Here is a 19,068-nt window from a genome sequence, read left to right on the forward strand (position 1 = left end):
AGAGTGGAACATGCTAGTGGAGAAGGCCAGATGGCAGTTGGGTTGACAGAATGTTGGATTTGAAAAATCAACTGGTCTACCTCTTTGATCAAGAAATGGGAATACAAGAAGTAACCGGGGCGTGCCCTGGGATACACAGAAGATTTTGGCTCCTTAAGTCTGGCTTACACCGTGGTACGAAATGTAATCATCTGTTCTTTGCTCGCCTATGTGTTCCAGGCACTGTTCTGGGTGTCGGGGTGCAGCAGGCCTGGAGGAACGTAGATGCCTGGATTATTACAAAGGCCTATTGACTGGTCTTCCTGCTTCCACCCTGGCATCCCCTCCATTTTTTTCTCAGACAGTAACCATTAGGGTTTCTATGTTACTCAGAATAGTCTATGTAAATGGGCTAAATGTAAAAGGAACCTCCTAGATGGTGGTAGAATGCACTCCCTGTGCATCTACATGAGACGGTCCTGGGAAAGTGATCCTGTAAAAAGTTAGATCCCATCACTCTTCTGCTCAGAATGATCCAGGAGCTCCTCTCTCTATTCCCTGAACACATAAGCCACACTCTAGCCTTAGAACCTTTGCATTGTCACTGCCCTCTCCCTAGAAAGCTCTTCTGCCAGATATCCATCCACAACTCCCTCAAGGCCTTACTCAAATGCCACCATCTCAATGAGGCCTTCTTTGACCTTCTGTTTTAAATGGCAACTCCCTGTATCTTCCCCGCTACATTCCTAATTTCCTATACCCTGCTCTGATTTTTGGGGGGGTCCTTATTATTTGTTTCTTTTTAACGTCGTGTGTATTTTAACTTAAAAAATTTGACTGTCTACTCTCATTGGAGTAGAAACTAGACAAGGACAGGGGTCTGTGTCCCATCTGTTCACTGCTCTAACCCCTGATTAAGTACAGTGCCTGGCATATAGCAGGTGCTTAATGAATGAATTACAGCGTAACAGGGTGATTGATAGAATAAAGGCATGGACAAAGTGCCGGGAAATTAAAAAGTGGCACCAATTCCACCTACCTGAGCGTGTCAGGGAAAGTTTCCCAGAAGAGGTGACAATTGAGCTTGGAGTTGAAAGAGAAGTAGGTGGGTCAAGGCAGATGTGGTTGGTTGAATAATGGCCCCCAAAGATATCCAGGTCCTGGGCTTCCCTGGTGGCGCAGTGGTTGAGAGTCCGCCTGCTGATGCAGGGGACACGGGTTCTTGCCCGGGTCCGGGAAGATCCCACATGCCACGGAGCGGCTGGGCCCGTGAGCCATGGCCGCTGGGCTTGCGCATCCAGAGCCTGTGCTCTGCAACGGGAGAGGTCAAAACAGTGAGAGGCCCGCGTACCGCAAAAAATAAAAAATAAAAAATAAAGATATCCAGGTCCTAATCCCTGGAGCCTGTGAATGTTACCTCATAGGATAAAAAAGATTTACAGATGTGATTAAGTATCTTGAGATGGGGAGATTATCCTGGTGGACCCTAAATGCAATCACAAGTGTCCTTATAGGAAGTTGATGTAGCAGCAGCAGAAGTCAGCGTGACAAGGAAACAAGGCACTTTGCTGCTGCCTCTGAAGACGTAGGACAGAATCACAAGCCAAGGCTGGCAGAGAACGCAGCTCTAGAGGCTGGAAGAGAGAAGGGAAACAGCTCTTCCCCAGAGCTTTCTGAGGGAGAATGGCCTTGCTGACACCTTGACTTTGGTTTAGTGAAACTGATGTCGGACTTCTGAGCCCCAGACCCGTAAGAGAATAAAGATGTGTGTTGTTTTAAGCCACCAAGTTTCGTGGTAATTTGTTACAGAAGCCATAGGAAACTAATATAGCAGGTAAGGGCATCCTAGTAAGAGGGTAAGAGCATGTACAAATCATGAAAGTGGCAGCACACTCAAGATGCCCCTGAGAAGTTTAATGTGTCTGGGTTAGGCAATAGGGAATGGAGAAAGATGGAGCTGGAGAGGTAGCAGGGGCTAGAGTGTGAATCACCGATCAGGACCGGAGGGTTTATCCTCTCGGCTTCAGGGAGTGCTGCTGACAGACAGCCCTTACTGTCAGCCCTCCTCCACTTTTTCTGAAGATAACCGCCTTGTCCAAGCTCACGCCAGCTTCCTGGGGCAGCCTACATCGAATGATTTGTCTGCACAGGAGCATAAAGACTCTGTCCAGCTCACTCTATTTTGGGAGAATTCTGAAGGGTCACCCAGCTTCAGAACCACCCCTCAGGGATTAGCTGAGGATTTGTTGTGATGATTTCTCCTGTGTCCAATCCCGCCTCCTTCCCTCCCTTCCACAGGTGTTAATTTCAAGATCCTCCCCAATAGACATCCCACATGCTGGTCCTTGCGTCATTCTGCTTCCCTGGGAACGCAACCTGCCAATGTGAGTTAAGAGGTCTTTAAGGGAGGGAATAAAAAGTAAGATTGGTTGGGGTGGTGGTGGTGATAACTCAGACTAGGTTGGGAGGAGAGATCAGTTAGGAAACTGGAGCAAAATTCCAGGTGAGAGACAGTGACGTCCTGGATGAGTGTGGAGGCAAAGGGAACTCTGTGTGTGCTCATCAGCTTCTCCATAACAGCCTCATGGAGAGAAGGTCAATATTCCTGGAGAGACCTCATCCACTGCATGGACTTAAAAGAAGTCCTTCCTCATGATATGGCCCAAATCATTGCATTCTTGCCCTTCATTTCTAATCTGATTTTATAGAATGAGTCTGCTTTCTTACCAAAAATATGTTCTCTGTTTCCCTGGTGAGCAATCAGCTTTGGGAAGCAACAGATTTGATCAATCATTCTTCCCCAAACAAGAGGCCCACTGTCCTGGGAAGCCTACCCTAGGAAGTGTTCTTTCCATTTTTCCTTGAACACCTCCAACACCAAGGGCTCATGACCTTGCAAAACAGTATATTCTCACTCTTAGCAGAGATCATTATGTTAAGCCTGAAACTGCCCAGAGCTTTCACTTGGTTCTGGTTCTGAGGCCTGATTATTGGCATCCCTTTATCTCACCTAGTTTGCTCAACAGTAAAATGGAGATAAAAATACAATCTATCTTACGAGGTTGTGAAAAAAAATGTTGAAAGCATACCTGGCACATGGTAAATGCTTAATAAAGGTAGATATTATGGATGTTAGATGTCAATCGAATATATCCCTTCAAAAAGCACTACATGGTACTTCCCTGGTGGCACAGTGTTAAGACTCCATGCTCCCAATGCAGGGGGCCTGGGTTTGATCCCTGGTCAGGGAACTAGATCCCACATGCACGCCACAACTAAGGAGCCGGTGAGCCTCAACTAAGGAGCCAGAGAGCCACCGCTAAGACCTGGCGCAACCAAATAAATAAATATTAAAAAAAAAAAAAGCACTACATGATGGCATGTGCCCTCTTCAGAGGAGAGGGAAAGAGATAGAGTTGTGCTGCCATTGAGTTTTGAGTGGATATGGACCGGGTCTTTTTGAATTAAATGTATGTTAAGCACAGATATGGTGTGTGGACTCTCGTTCAGGACATGTGGAGGGTATAATCAAGGTGTCTCCCAGGGCTTATTTCTGCCTACTTAGAAGAAGAAAGTATTTGCTTTCCATTTACCAAACAGCCGGCTAGCATAATAAGAAGGGATTGATTTTCTCAGCATTCCATTAGCTCGAATCTTTAAAGAGAGCATAATGCACTCCAGTGGGAAGAGGAATTGCATCATCCAGGAGCAGGAGTGGGATATGGAGAGGAATCTGGCTGGTGTTGCAGGTTTCAAAGGGGATAATCCTACTCTTTTCCACATTTACAGTATATGTTTTTTTAAAAAATTCTTTAAAGTCCGGCAGTTTATACCCACATTTCCGATCCAGACACACGTTTCATAAGCAGCTCAGCTGCTGATCAGTTACATAATAACGAATGATTTTCATAAATCTAAACTTTTGCTCAGAAGAACCCAGTGGAAGAGTCTGCAGGGTGGTGGTTGGGGACAAGTCATCAGCAGTGGTGTCAAAACCCATTTGATTGATGCCATTAAACACCAGCTGTCTGCACACTATCAAACCACTGGTGGGAGAGAAAGAAAAATCCAGTTAATCCTCTGGTTGTTTTGTCTACCTGGAATTTACACAAGTGAATGTTAGAAACTGGGAGAAGGAAATTCTGCTTTCTGGAGAATTCAGTGATTTTTTTCCTCCATTGAAGAAAGGATGCTTCCTGGAGGTTTTTGTAGGAAATATAGTATAACCAGTTGGCAAATGTATAACAACACACAGGGGAGGTGCGGTGGTGGGGTGGGGGAATGGGGTGTCCTGATTTGTAGAAATTGCTCATTTCTGTTGTGTAGATACTTTCACATAGCCTATTTCAAACTATCAACTTGACATCACTGAATGTGACCTTGGGAAGAGATGGCACACCATTTTATAGGGTTTCCACCATCCAGATACAATAGACGTAAACAAACTCAAGAGTATAGATAATAGTGAAATGTAGTAAAATAATTGGGAAGTGGAAATTTTGAGTACTTATTATCTTTTTAAAAATATGTTTAATATAAGTTTATATAATTTATTTTTAATTGAAGTATAGTTGATTTACAATGTGTTATTTCAGTTATACATATATATTCTTTTTCATATTCTCTTCCATTATGGTTTATTACAGGATATTGAATATAGCTCCCTGTGCTATACAGATGTCCTTGTTGTTTATCTATTTTATATATACTAGTGTGTATCTGTTAATCCCAAGCTCCTAACTTATCCCTCCCCCCAATAATTTAATTTTTAATTATGGCTGTGTTTAACAGCCAGCTCTCAGAATTCCTGAAATTATAACAACTACTAGTTCCTATGAGCCCATACAAGTGGCTCCAGCTCGCCATGACCCTTGTGGCACTTGAAGACAAAAGAACACATATTCCTTGGGGATCGGGGATGCAGGCATGTCAGCTTCTCTCAGGTCCAACCCCATGCCTAATCACTCACGTGCTCATTTTCTGTTTATTCAACAAATATCTACTGAGCATGTGTCGGACATTGCAAATCCTGACATGACCAAGAGGAGCTCGACGTGGACAAGGGAGCTGATTCCAGGGGAGTGTAATGAGATATGTGGCAGAGATGGAAACAGGCAAGGCAACAGGAAGGGAGAGTGGGCTCCTGGACTGGAGCCTGGGGGACTACCGGTTTGACCTCTGAGCCATTCTAACACAGTGGATCTTTCCCCTTATTGATACACTCTTCTCCCTCAGCTTCCAGAACACTGCCCTCTCCTGGTTTTCCTGATGCCTTGTTAGCTGCTCTTCCTTAGTCTCCTTTGTTGGCTCCTTCTCACCTCCACGACCTCTAAATGTTACAGTGTCCCAGATTCTAGTCCTTGCACTTCTTCTCTTTCCTACCTCCCCTCCTCAATGGTAATTTATCCAGTGTCATGGCTGTAGAGCACTCACTTCCAGCTCTGATCCCTCCTCTAAACTCCAGACTCATCCCTCCAATTGCCCACTTGAAAACCCTACTGGATGGCTTATAGATAAGTCAAACTGACCATGCTGAACCCCTGACCTTCTGTCCTCTAAAACTTGTTCCTCTCCATGCCCTCATCCCAGGAAATGGCAACTCTAGACTTCTAGTTGTTCAGGAGCTCAAAACCTGTAAGTCATTCTTGATGGTTCTCTTTCTTTAATCCCCCAAATCCAATCCATTGGCCAAGATTGGGGACTGTACCTTCAAAACACCCAAAATGCAACCATGTCTTAGCACCTCTACCACCTTCACTGTGGACCAAGCCATCATCATCTCTCACCTGGATATTGCAATAGCCTCCTAATAAAGTCTCCCAGTTTTCACTATTGTTCACCCCCCCATCACCTATTGTTGCATTTAAATTCACAGGCTACCATATGATATCATGATTTCTAATACAGGCATACCACAGAGATATTGCGGGTTCAGTTTCAGACCACTGCAATAAAGCAAATATCTCAATTAAGTGATTCACACAAATTATTTTTGTTTCCCAGTGCATATAAAACTTACGTTAACGTTACACTGTAGCCTATTAAGTGTGCAATAGCATTATCTCTAAAAAATGTACATGCCTTAATTTAAAAATATTTTATTGCTAAAAAATGCTAACTATAATCTGAGCCTTCAGTGAGTCGTAGTCTTTTTTGCTGTTGGAGGGTCTGGCCTCGCTGGCTGCTGACTGATCAGAGTGGTGGCTGCTGAGGGCGGGGATGGCTGACAGTTTCTTAAAATTAGACAACAATAAATTTTGCCACATCAACTGACTCATCCTTTCATGAACGATTCCTCTGTAGCATGCAATGCTGTTTGATAGCATTTTACCCACAGTAGAACTTCTTTCAAAATTGGAGTCACTCTTCTCAAACCCTGCCAGTGCTTTATCAACTAAATTTATATAATATTCTAAATCCTTTGTTGTCATTTCAACCAGCTTCACAGCATCTTCACCAGGAGTAGTTTCCATCTCAAGAAATCATTTTCTCTGCTCATCCATAAGAAGCAACTCCTCATCCATTCAAGTTTTATCATGAGGTTACAGCAATTCAGCCATATCTTCAGGCTCCACGTCTAATTCTAGTTCTCTTGCTGTTCCCACCACATCTGTAATTACTTCCTCCACTGGAGTCTTGAACCCCTCAAAGACATCCATGAGGTTTGGAATCAGCTTCTTCCAAACTCCTGTTAGTGTTGGTATTTTGACCTCGTCCCATGAATCATGAATGTTCTTAACGTCATCTAGAATGGCGAATCATTTCCAGAAAGTTTTCAGTTGACTTCACCCAGATCCATCAGAGGGATCACTCTCTATGACACCTACAGTCTTAGGAAATGTCTTTCTTAAATAATAAGACTTGAAAGTTGAAATTACTCCTTGGTCCCTGGGCTGCAGAATGGGTGTTTTTTTGGCAAGTATGGAAACAACATGAATCTCATTGTGTATCTCCCTCAGAGCTCTTGGGTGACCAGGTCCATTGTCAATGAGCAGTCATATTTTGAAAGGAATCTTTTTTCTTCTGAGCAATAGGTCTCAACAGTGGGCTTAAAATATTCATTCAGTAAATCATGTTGTAAGTAGATGTGCTGTCATCCAAGCATTGTTGTTCCATTTATAGAACACAGGCAGAGTAAATTTAGCATGATTCTTAAGGGCCCTAGGATTTTAAGAATGATAAATGAGCACTGGCTTCAACTTCAAGTCACCAGCTGCATTAGCCCCTAAGAAGAGAGTCAGCCTGTCGTTTGAAGCTTTGAAGCCAGGCACTGACTTCTCCTCTCTGGCTATGAAAGACCTAGATGGTATTTTCTTCCAGTGGAAGGCTGTTTCATCCACATTGAAAATCTGTTGTTTAGTGTGGCTCCCTTCATTAATGATCTTGGCTGGATCTTCTGGATAACTTGCTGCAGCTTCTACGTCAGCACTCACTGCTTCACCTTGCACTCTGATGTCACAGAGTTGGCTTCTTTCCTTAAACCTCATGAACCAAACTCTGCTAAGCTTCACACTTTTCTTCTGTAGCTTCTTCACCTCTCTCAGACTTCATAGAATTGAAGAGAGTTAGGGCCTTGCTCTGGATTAGGCTTTGGTTTAAGGCAATGTGGTGGTTGGTTTGGTCTTCTATCCAAACCACTCAGACATTCTCCATATCAGCAATAAGGCTGTTTCACTTTCTTACCATTCGTGTGTACACTGGAGTAACACTTTTAATTTCCTTCAAGAATTTTTCCTTTGCATTCATTCACAACTTGGCTAATTGTTTGGTTCAAAGGGCCTAGCTTTTGGCCACACTGGGCTGTTGACATGCCTTCTTCACTAAGCTTAATCATTTCTAGCTTTTGGTTTTAAATGAGACATGTGTGACTCATCTTTTCACTTGAACACTTAGAGGCCATTGCAGGGCTATTAATTGGCCTAATTTCAGTATTGCTGTGTCTCAGGGAATTAAGGAGACCCTCAGAGAAGGAGAGAGAGCAGTCAGAACACACACAACAGTTATGGATTTTCACCACCTTAAATGGGCACAGTTTGTGATGCCCCAAAACAATTCCAATAGTAACATCAAATATCACTGATCACAGATCACCATCACAAATACAATAATAATGAAAAAGTTTGAAATATTGCCAGAATTGCCAAAATGTGACTCAGAGACACCAAGTGAGCAAATGCTATTGGAAAAATGGCCCCAATAGATTTGCTCAACACAGGGTTGCCACAGACCTTCGATCTGTAAAAAACACACTATCTGTGAAGCATAAAGAAGGCACAGGTATACCTTTATCAGATTTTGTTGGTTCTCAAAGATGAATAGCTTGTGCTTTGAAGAGGTGCACCCATGATTGTGCAGGCAGCTGGGTGGGTCTTTAGTTTCAGAGCAGAGCCGATGCTGGGCTGCAACACAGTCAATGCCCTCAGAAGAGCTATCTTAATAACTGGGACTAATTTAGTTGTTTTCTTTTTGAGAAAAATTTCTAATTTAGCAACATGAAGAAGAAAGTCTCCTTGTCTTTTTTTTCCTTAGCAAATGTTTATTCAATGTCTGCATCCATCTCTGTGTCCATTTTTTTTAAATTAAGGTATAATTTACTTACGGTGAAATTCCCCAGTTTTAGTATACAGTTCTATACTTTTTGACAAATGTATAAATTCAGGTAATCACCACCACAAGTTGATTGATAGAGTTTACATTTCCCTTGAGTAAAATAGGGATTCCTAGGTATACCTGTGTTGTTGAAAAGCCTGTATTTTAGAATATCCTTGAATAAATGCAGAAAGCTTACTCTCTAATCCCTAACAAACACCGATGTAAAAGGTGTTTGATGACAAATCACTCTATGCCTCGAAGGATCTTCTGTGTTTTCATCAATAGGAAGAGTGGTTCATAAATGAGCAAAATCATTATTTGGTCAAATGGCTCAATTCAAAATAATTTTCCAAGTACTTAAAAATAGTTTGTTGGCTTTCCTTCCTAAGAATGATAAACTTTTCCCTTATTTACATACGGTAAGTCCCGTACATATGAACGAGTTCCATTCCAAGAGCGCATTCATAAGTCCAATTTGCTCGTTAAGTCCAGCAAAGTTAGCCTAGGTACACAACTAACACAATCGGCTATATAGTACTGTACTATGATAGGTTTATAATACTTTTCACACAAATAATACATAAAAAACAAACACAAAAAATAAAGAAAACATTTTTACTCTTACAGTACAGTACATTGAAAAGTACAGTAGTACCTGCTACATCACCGCTGTTTTTACGCTGGCTTCTGGACAGCCTGGGCTTGAAATAAAGACTGTGCTACTGTACTCTATACAGTACTGTACAGTACAGTACACAAAAGCACAACCACTTGTAGAGGATGCACGCACATGACAATGTACACCAGGCATGTGAACGAACTTACATGACTGGACACGCGAACGCATGTTCGCATCTTTGAATGTTCGCAACTTGCAGGTTCGTATGTAGGGGACTTACTGTATTGATTTGCCTTATAAGCATTCTTCCCCACTGAGAGTGCAGAAGTCCAGCCTGCTGGGTCTTCACCTTGCCATCCTCTTAAGGTAAATTTGCCAGGAGCAAATCCTGCCCCGGGTCTTAATCCAGATTAAGGTGCTCCCTGCTCATTTTATTTTTGTTTTTTTAAAGCAAAATAGTTCTTTATGGGTGCACAGAATACACTGACTTAACGATAATAATTGGAAAAGACACAAATGCGGACGTTCAACACCTTGGCGTAAATACAGCCTGCTCCTCCTTAACTAACATGGTCTTTTACTAGCAAAGTTATTATTGTTGTTATTGTTATTATTCAGGGTTCTCAACCTTGGCTGCACATAATAATCATAAAGGAATATTAAAAGTAAATAAACAGGGCTTCCCTGGTGGCGCAGTGGTTGAGAGTCTGCCTTTTCGATGCAGGGGACACGGGTTCGTGCCTCGGTCCGGGAAGATCCCACATGCCACAGAGTGGCTGGGCCCGTGAGTCATGGCCACTGAGCCTGCACGTCCGGAGCCTGTGCTCCGCAACGGAAGAGGCCACAACAGTGAGAGGCTCGCGTACCAAAAAAAAAAAAAAAAAGGTAAATAAACAAAACTCTTTCCGGGACCCATCACGGAACAATTGATTTAAAATGTCAGAGACAGGGACTTAGGAGTTAGAATATTTAAAACCCTCTCAGGAAATCTAATGTGCCACCTAGATTGAGGACCACTGGCTGTTCAGAAAACTTCCTGCTTAGCTTCGAAGGTCTTTCCTCGGAAGGGTAGGCAAAGCTGGAGGCAGCCTACTGTATGGGGAATGTGTCAGATCAGGGGTTAGAGGATCTATGTTAGTACCAGCTCTGATGCCGACTAGTCAGGTGAACTTGGCCTTTTGGGACATCAGTTTCAGGACCAGAACAAGGGTGAGGCAAGTGAGGTAACTAGGGCACGAAATTTAAGGAGGCACACTCAGGGCTGAGTGTACCTACCCCATCCTGAGAATATGTTTTGCACCTTAAGTTTTGCACCCCCAGTGTTTCCTTCAGATGACGTGGGCCTGACTGCTTACTGTCTTTCCCAGTGCCAACATTTCATGTCCCAAACCTAAAACTTAGGCCAATATAGCACTAGTCAAAGGAAGACTTGTATAATTATCCAGCTGAGTTTGGTCAATAGCCAAGCTGGATAATTCAGACCAAAAATACTCTCCCTTAAAACAAATATCGTATATTAACGCATATATGTGGAATCTGAAAAAATTGATATAGACGATCTTATTTACAAAGCAGAAATAGAGACACAGAAGTAGAGAACAAATGTACGGATGCCAAGGGGGAAAGAGGGCTGGGTGGGAGGAATTGGGAGATTGATATTGACATATATACCCTACTATGTATAAAATAGATAACTAATGAGAACCTACTGTATAGCACAGGGAACTCTACTCAGTGCTCTGTGGTGACCTAAATAAGAAGGAAATCCAAAAATAGGGGATATACGTATACATATAGCTGATTCACTTTGCTGTACAGTATAAACTAACACAATATTGTAAAGCAACTATACACCAATAAAAATTTAAAAAAAAAACCCAAACCAAAAATACTCTCTTTTCCTGCAAAAGGAGGGTGGATTTTCTTTGTTCTGCACTTCAGGAAGGTTAGATGAACAATGCTCAGTCATCTTATACCTTAATTATATCAACAGTCCCTTGCCCACTGGCTCCAGGACTTTGAGTTTTAGCCCAGACCATCCACAGATGGCTAAGCCTTCACCTGCACAGTCCAAAAATTCTCGAAATGTGTGTTGGTTGGGGAGGGGAGTGTTAAGGCTTACAACTAGCGGTGTCCCCTAGGGGGTTGATATTTATTTTATTTTAAATTTCAAAGCACTTGAAAGGAGAGCTTGGGTCCGTGGCATGCAGTGTTGGTTCCCACAGATTGGTGAGAGACAACTGTGAAATTTTCAGGAATTTGGTGAACTGCTTATTAAATACAGCCATTATTGAAAATTAAATTATATACACTTACAATTAAATCAATTATACTTAAAAACAAAGTAACAAAAACTCTAAGTTCTTAACTTCCTAGTTATTCTACTACATTTTATTATTATCATGTTCTTGAAGGTATGACTATTATATCTGTATGTTACAAATACTAAATAATTTTCTGCTACTGTACATCTCTTCCCAACTCTCATGGCATTCAGTGCCATCACACGGTAGCTGGAAATCAGCTTCAGTGGGAGTATTTACACCATGGAGATTGGCAAGGGCGTTTTCACTTGGAGATCCAGTTGTTAAACATTTACCATTACAGATAAAGAAGATGTGGTACATATATACAATAGAATACTACTCAGCCATAAAAAAGAATGAAGTAATGTCATTTGCAGCTACACGAATGGGCCTAGAGATGATCATACTAAGTGAAGTAAGTCAGAAAGAGAAGGACAAATACCGTATGATTTCACTCATATGTGGATTCTGAAATATAACACAAATGAACTTATCTACGAAATAGAAACAGATGAACAGACACAGAGAACAGGCTTGTGATTGCCAAGGGGGAGAGGGGTGGGGGAAGGATGGATTTGGAGTTTGGGGTTAGCAGATGCAAACTATTATATACAGAATGGATAAACAACAGGTTCTACTGTATAGCACAGGGGACTATATTCAATTTCCTATGATAAGCTGCAATGGAAAATAATATTTAGAAAAAGAATTGTATATATATGTATAACTGAATCACTTTGCTGTACAGCAGGAATTAACACAACATTGTAAATCAACTGTACTTCAATTAAAAATTTTTTTAAATTTACCATTACACCACTAACTTGGGTTAATTAAAAAGTTGAAAAATACAGTGCTCGTGAATTAGCCTTGCTCTGTATAGAGCAGCTTCGTGTAGTGGAGAGACCTTTGCATTGACTAGTTCTGCTAATAATTTGAAAACATCATCTCTATCTCTCAAGACCCTCAATCTCTTAAGCAGGCAAAAACATAATACTCACTCTGTTGACCCATAAGATTATTGTGAAAACAAAAATTCATTTTAACTCCAAAAATTGTTCTGTGGTTTCTGATTTGTGGTTTAATAAAAGGACTTAAAAATGAATATCTTATATAAACACAGGGCATTGTGACAAAGCATTGTGCAGTCTCAAGAGAACAGACAACAGATAAAAAGGCATATTTTGCTATCTCCTTGTCCTCAGTGTCTGGCTGGATGTGAGGAGTGATAGGACAGTGTTCCAGTGCCCATTGATGGAATTTGTGCGCTTTTGGGGGAAAACTTGATACACTGAAGTAGCTTTTAAGGTGGCACATTTTGGTTATGCTGGGATACTTGAGTGAATAACTCATGGCTAAAATTAAGGCTTATTAATAACTCAGAATTTTACGTTAAGATTATTCATTTGTATGCCTTTTTTTTCCATGCACACACACACAATGTGTGAACAAAATGTAAAGGGATTTATTTAGCACTAAATCCTGTGATCTGTTTGTTGGGGCAAAGTGCTAAGTGCACTTCCTTCCTTCCCCAATTCTCACTCTCGATCTGCAGCTGTGAACTGAGTTTGGGGCAGAGAGGGACAATGTCCACTCCTGATTGTTGCCCCCTTGTGGCCATTAGACAGAAGCTTGAGTGGCCTGAACCACCTGCTGTGGACTACAGACACTTGGGGAGGGGTAAAGTCTTGGCAAGAAGTATCTGAATCCTTTTCAATTCCCAAAGCTTTGTCTGTCGAATAAAGAATGACTATCTTTCAAAAAAAAGCATGCCTATTTTTCAAATTCATCTGGACACAATTGTTATGAACCAAACACAATCTCATTTCAAAGCCTTACTGAACCTGTAGCGCCTTTGGGTCACGGGGGCCTCCATATGGTTGCATTGGTTGTCCTCTGGCAAAGGGTGCCCAACTGAGGGGGCTCATACAAGGGCTGAAACCCAGTCCCAAATCTTTCATGGGTCAACTGTACTACTTCGGGGCTGAGCCAGCCCTGAGAAGTGGCACCATTTTCTAATTGATCCATCTAGAAAGCCCTCTTTTACCTCAATTTCATAAAAGCATATGAGTATACCAGGGGCATTACATATGTTCTCAATCGACAGATACTAGTCAACAATCACCAGAGTTGTACAGGTGTCCAAGTATTTTTGCCATCAGAAAAAGAGATCTTTATGTCCAGAAGGGTTCGAAAACCCTGAGTGAGATCTTCAGTCTGTCTGGACCAACATTTCCAGTTTTCCCCCGAGTTGTGTGCATGTATATGTGTGCGTGAGTGTGTGTGTGTGTGTGTGCATGTGGTAAAATCCAGCTAATCTGGTCTCTGTTAGGGGGTGAGCTTTGTAACTTCATCCTTACACACACACATACAGTCATAGGCACACCAAACACATACACATCACACTCCTGCTTTTGAGACACAGATTATTTCCCTTTTCCTTTGCCCACTGGGTCTACTTCTATCTCTGATTTCCAAAGCCTTCTATGATTTGGCCTCTACTCGTTCATTCCCACTGTTCTGCGTTGGTGCAGACTCCCTTCTCAACACGCATGCATTCCGTGTTAACCTGGGAATTGAAAGACATATTTCCTTCCTGCACTGCCTACCCTTTGGGTCTCGGTTCATCAACTCTTCGATATATATGTGCTCTTCTTTCTTTCCTGGTGGAGCTCCATCTCCAGGAAGGTGGTCAGGTTCTCTGCAGCAAGAGCTACATCAGTCATTTCTCTCTTATCTTCCCACACAGCACTCCGTACAGCTCTTTCTTGGCAGTGGGAGCCCAATAAGTCAGTGACCCAACTGAACCGACATCAGAGGAAGGATCAAGGCTGCTCAAAAGGAGGTCTAGTGTCACAGGGAACATTGGATGATGGCCTCCAAGGAGCCCCCTTCCTCTGAAAGGGAAGGAAAGCAGCTGGCTGACCACGTGATGATGCTACGGGCACAGGGCAGCCTGGTACATCAGAGGCCCTCAATAGCTGTTTTGTTGGAAGAATGGCTCAACTGTACTTCTACGTCAATTTGGACCCAAAGCAGGAAGGGATTGACAGACTGCCCACCACTCCCACAAGACTGATAGACAGTATTTTGAAAGCATTAAGTAAATTCTGAGTGTAACCTTGGTGGCAGAATAGAAATGGATATTAATGATTAGCAATTAAAACCTGCTCAGTCTCTGATTTTTTTTCCAACATTATATCTATTTTTCTATCTGAAAAGAGTATATTTTCCAACTCCTTTTACATTCCTCTGGTGGGAAAAAAAAAAAAGCATAAACACCACTTCACTGCTGATTGATCCTTTCCAAGATTTCACCTGTTTTTCTGTTTGAAGAAAGTATGTTTTTCAGCTTCTATTGTTCTCCTCTGATGAAACACTGGAGGACTTTGGTTCTTGAGTTATTTTTTTGCCATGTAAATAAGCTGATTAGTATCCCATATGGAGTGGAAACAATTGGTTTCACGTATACTGGTGTACAGTTAGCCACAGAGCTGTAATTGTTTACATGTTTCTCATTTCCTTGTGGAAATTTTTAGACTTTGTTAGATAAAGATCTGGCAGACTTGAACTCTGAATATTACAGCCTTTGGTTAGCAGACGTGGCTGTATCCTGTTCAGATCTCCAGGATGAAATTGGTATTCTACAGTTTTGTACATAACAAACTTTGAAGATGCATGCCTCCCCAGCATCCCTTTCCTCTTGCCTTGTTCTGGCGGCGCCCTGGTTTTTGCTCAAGGATACTCTGCCCCTGTGCAGGTCTGAGGTTTAGGGAAGCTGATGCAACCTCTGGTTGCAGTGTGAGCTTGATTGGTCTATAAGTAATCTTGCCCCCTTGCCACAGAGATTAGTTTAAGAATCCAGATCTTGATAATTAGCACGTGACATTCCTCAGGCCAAGGAGATTGGTTTAGAAGTGGGCGTGTGCCCAAATTCTGGCCCATGAGATGAAACAGAAGGTTTGGTAGGAGTTTCTGGTCAGGAAGTCTTCTGATTTTAAGAGTGGAGCTACTGGACGAGATGATCCTTCTTCATATGGACGTTGCTATGGCCAGGCTGCAAGGCCAGGAAATGCTACAATCACCTTGCTGTCAGCAAGGGTCTGTTGCCAATCCACAAAAGAAGAAGGGGACAAGCAAATCATAGAGAGGCAGATCGGGGGGCTTATGGAACCACACCTGATGGCTACCCAGCATCTGGACTTTTTCAGCTACATGAACCAATAAATCTCCTTTAGTGTATAAGCCAGTTGAAATGGAGTTTTCTTTTACATGCAGCCAAAAGCATCACTACCAGTACAGACAGTTGTACCAAAGAAATGTGAATCAAAAAATAAGAACTCAGTCTTGTGAAAGATAAACATACATATATGTGTACATTTAGAAAATAAAATGCAGAGCAGTCCTGGATGTAGTATAGATCTCCCTCTTCTATTTTCCAAATGAAGAAATAAGTTCAGAGAGTTTTGACAAAGCTTTAAGTAGCAAAGTCAGAATAAGTGAAAAAACCCTAGATGTCAACAAAAAGCTATACTTGGCCAAATTTCTTCAGAGAAGCCCTATGGGCGACATGGTACCAGGCCCACCTTCACCTAAGTTTAACAGCTAAGCCCAAGGCCTCTTACCCTTTTGCTGTAGTTCTTGTAACCTATTTGAACAGTAAACAGTTCTGTGAGTCTTCTGGTTTTCTATATAATATTCTGTCTTGATAACCTTGCCACTTTCTTTAAGGGGTTTGGCATTTCTTTGTGAGGAAATGGTGAAGAAGAGAAATCCCCAACTTCCCTGGACATGAGCACAGTGCCGTGATACACATAGTGTAGTCAAATTCTATCTGAACCTCACTCTATCCCCAAGCAATTTTTCAAGATATTTTTCTAAATATAGAGAGTTCTTCTGCCAAGAATTCTGGTGACAGTTGTTGGGCAATAAAATTTCAATCTTCTGACTATGAATGAATGAATGAACAGTCTCTCCACTGATACATCAGATTGTATAGATTCACTGGCAGTCTTTTGAAGAATCTGCTGCAGTCTTGCTTTAATAGTGCTACTACCTTTATCTTTTGAAAGGACTCTGAACTTTCTGAAGTTTAATAATCAGAATGGAATTTTAAAAAAATGTCCTCAATATTGAACAATGGGTATTATATCATTATTTACCATGTAAGTATTATTGTGGCACATTACAAAGCACTGGTAATATGGCCATAGGAGATTTACACTTGCCTAATTATTTAACCCTGAAGTTTCTTATTAAAACTTGACTCATAATTCCATAAGCATGTAGGATTTCAGAGGAGAAAACACTCATTGAAGCCTAGGATATTTAAGGAGATTTCAGCAGTGAGAGATGAGTTGACCAGGTAGGACTCAGAAAGGAGAAAGCAGAAAGGTATTCTTATCTGGGGGAATGGTGTGGACAAACATGTGGTGATAGGAATGCATTAAAGCATACTTCAGGGAAAAATGACTCAACCAGTCTGGCTGGAGCAGAAAATAATGGGGAATCCTTTTTAAAAGGTAATGTGTAGAAAATTTTAAAACCCAAACTGTAGATTTTCCTCCTGTAGGAATATGGGAGCCTCATCCTAGACCACGGAGAGATGAGACTGCAGGCTTTTTTAAGAAGGTAAGTCTGGTGGAAGAGCATATGGCACTGTAGGCTGGGGCCCATTTTAGATGAAATGAGAGGTTTGTGTGCACCTGGAACAGCGTGACTGAAGGAATAGTAAAAAGGGTGAAATGGTGTGCCAATGTAGGAGATGTTAGGAAGACGAAGATTCAGCTGCTCTGGGGACCAACTGGATAAGGAAGTCCAGACTGAGAGGGCATCGAAAATGATTCTGAGGGTCACAGCCTCTATGATGGGTGGATGGATGAAACTGCCACTGAAAAAGTCAAGAAATGCAGAAAAAGCAGCCACCTATTAGATGAGAAAAGGAATTTTTTTCCCTGAAAGATTGAGTTTGAGGCAACAGGGCAATAAGGTAGGTACTCCAGGCAGTTAGAAAGGTGCAGTTGGAGGAGAGAGTAGTCAGGGCTGGAAATAAGGATTTGGGAGCTGTTGCCCCCTCAACAGCTATTCCTCCTTCCTTCTGAATAGAATCCCACCTGTGTTTGGGTTGTGAGGGCCCAGTTGGAGGGGAAAAATCATGATGGTCCTGAGTCCAAATGTGGTACTTCGCTTCCCTTTGATTGGTCCAGGGGTGAGCCATGTGATCCTATTCTAGCCAATGAGATGCACAGGTTTCTGCAAAGGATTTTCTTTCTCCAGGAGGAGAAGGCCTGCTTTGCTTTCATCTCCTTCCTTCCTGCTAGTGACTGTCAGGAGAGAATGGGATTATTGGAGCAGCATCTTGAGGGTTGTGGCTGACACACTGATGGTGACAAAGCAGGAAGATGGTAAGAACTTTGGGCACTGGTGCCCTCGTTGATGTGCTGATCAAAGTCTGGATTTGCCAACCTCCAGACTTCTTGTGACACATACATTTATTAAATGTCTCTGTTATTTAACTCTCTGTTGGTGTTTTATTATTTTCACCTGAAGATATTTTAACTGCTATGGATGTAGTTATTAACGCCTGTGAGAATAGATGTGACCTGAGAGGAATGGAGTAAGAAAAAGACAAAGCCTGGAGAGATATACCCATATTTAGGAGGTGGAAGCTTTTCACTAATTAAACCTTACGGTTTCATAAAAATAAGCGACACAGAAAACTTGTTTTAATCATGAAAACACACACACAAACACACCCCTACAACCTCCCTCCTGTGAGCCACATTTTCCATAGAGCATATGTTTCAAATGAAGAGGTACCTATGGTGGCTACTTCCGATACCAGAAGGATGGCTACTGCAAAAATGAGGGCTACATGCGCCGGGTGGCTACTGCCAGCAGCAGTCTCAGACGGCCTACTGATTGCTCGACTTCAGTCCCCAGTGCCCTAAACCATTCAACGTTTAGGTCCAGCCACACCCCAGTCATTAATGGTCTATTTAGAGTTGCTGCAAAAAAAAAAAAAAAAAAAGGAGATCCGTTTCAGTGTGGAGTTCCAGGGGGGTGATTATTTCTCTGATGTGCTTTCTATTGCTAAAACAGAGTCCCTCTGAATGAGATTGTTTGCTCAGCGAGCACCTCATTCCTCCTTCTCCCTGGATGAATTAGAAAGCAGGAGGAATCAGGCCGCGGTCTCTCCCTGTGATGGGTGAGGAGTTTATTCCTGGGGATAGTGGCCACAGGCTGGAGTGAGGGCTGACTCACAGGGTAGCGAGGAAATGGCCCGGATCTTTGACTGAAGTAAGCAGTGTCCAATTCCACCTGCGGGGAGGAAGGAGAGGTTATGACAAAGAATGCCATATCTATTCCACGGAGCAATTAAGGCCATTATTTTTCTTGAAAAAGCATTCTCTTAAAACGTTAAGGATAATTTAGCTCCCATCTTGACAGAACGTACTGATGACTGCTAATGGATACATTCTTTTAATAAGTGAAGAGGCACAAGAAAATTGCCAGATATTAAAGAGCCCCACACATCTTATCTGAGTCTATAATGGCCCTATCAAGTGACCC

The 19,068-nt window shown here is 42.1% G+C and overlaps 1 long non-coding RNA gene across 1 annotated transcript; it reads left to right on the plus strand.

Annotated features, from left to right (window-relative positions):
* Positions 1-2,274: 2,274 nt before the first annotated feature.
* Positions 2,275-14,778, plus strand: LOC132597213 (uncharacterized). The gene is made up of 2 exons (XR_009563628.1): positions 2,275-2,363; positions 14,246-14,778. It is a non-coding gene; the product is annotated as an uncharacterized lncRNA (long non-coding RNA).
* Positions 14,779-19,068: the final 4,290 nt, after the last annotated feature.

Source organism: Globicephala melas, chromosome 4 (assembly GCF_963455315.2).
Source record: "Globicephala melas chromosome 4, mGloMel1.2, whole genome shotgun sequence".
NCBI classification, from domain to species: domain Eukaryota; kingdom Metazoa; phylum Chordata; class Mammalia; order Artiodactyla; family Delphinidae; genus Globicephala; species Globicephala melas.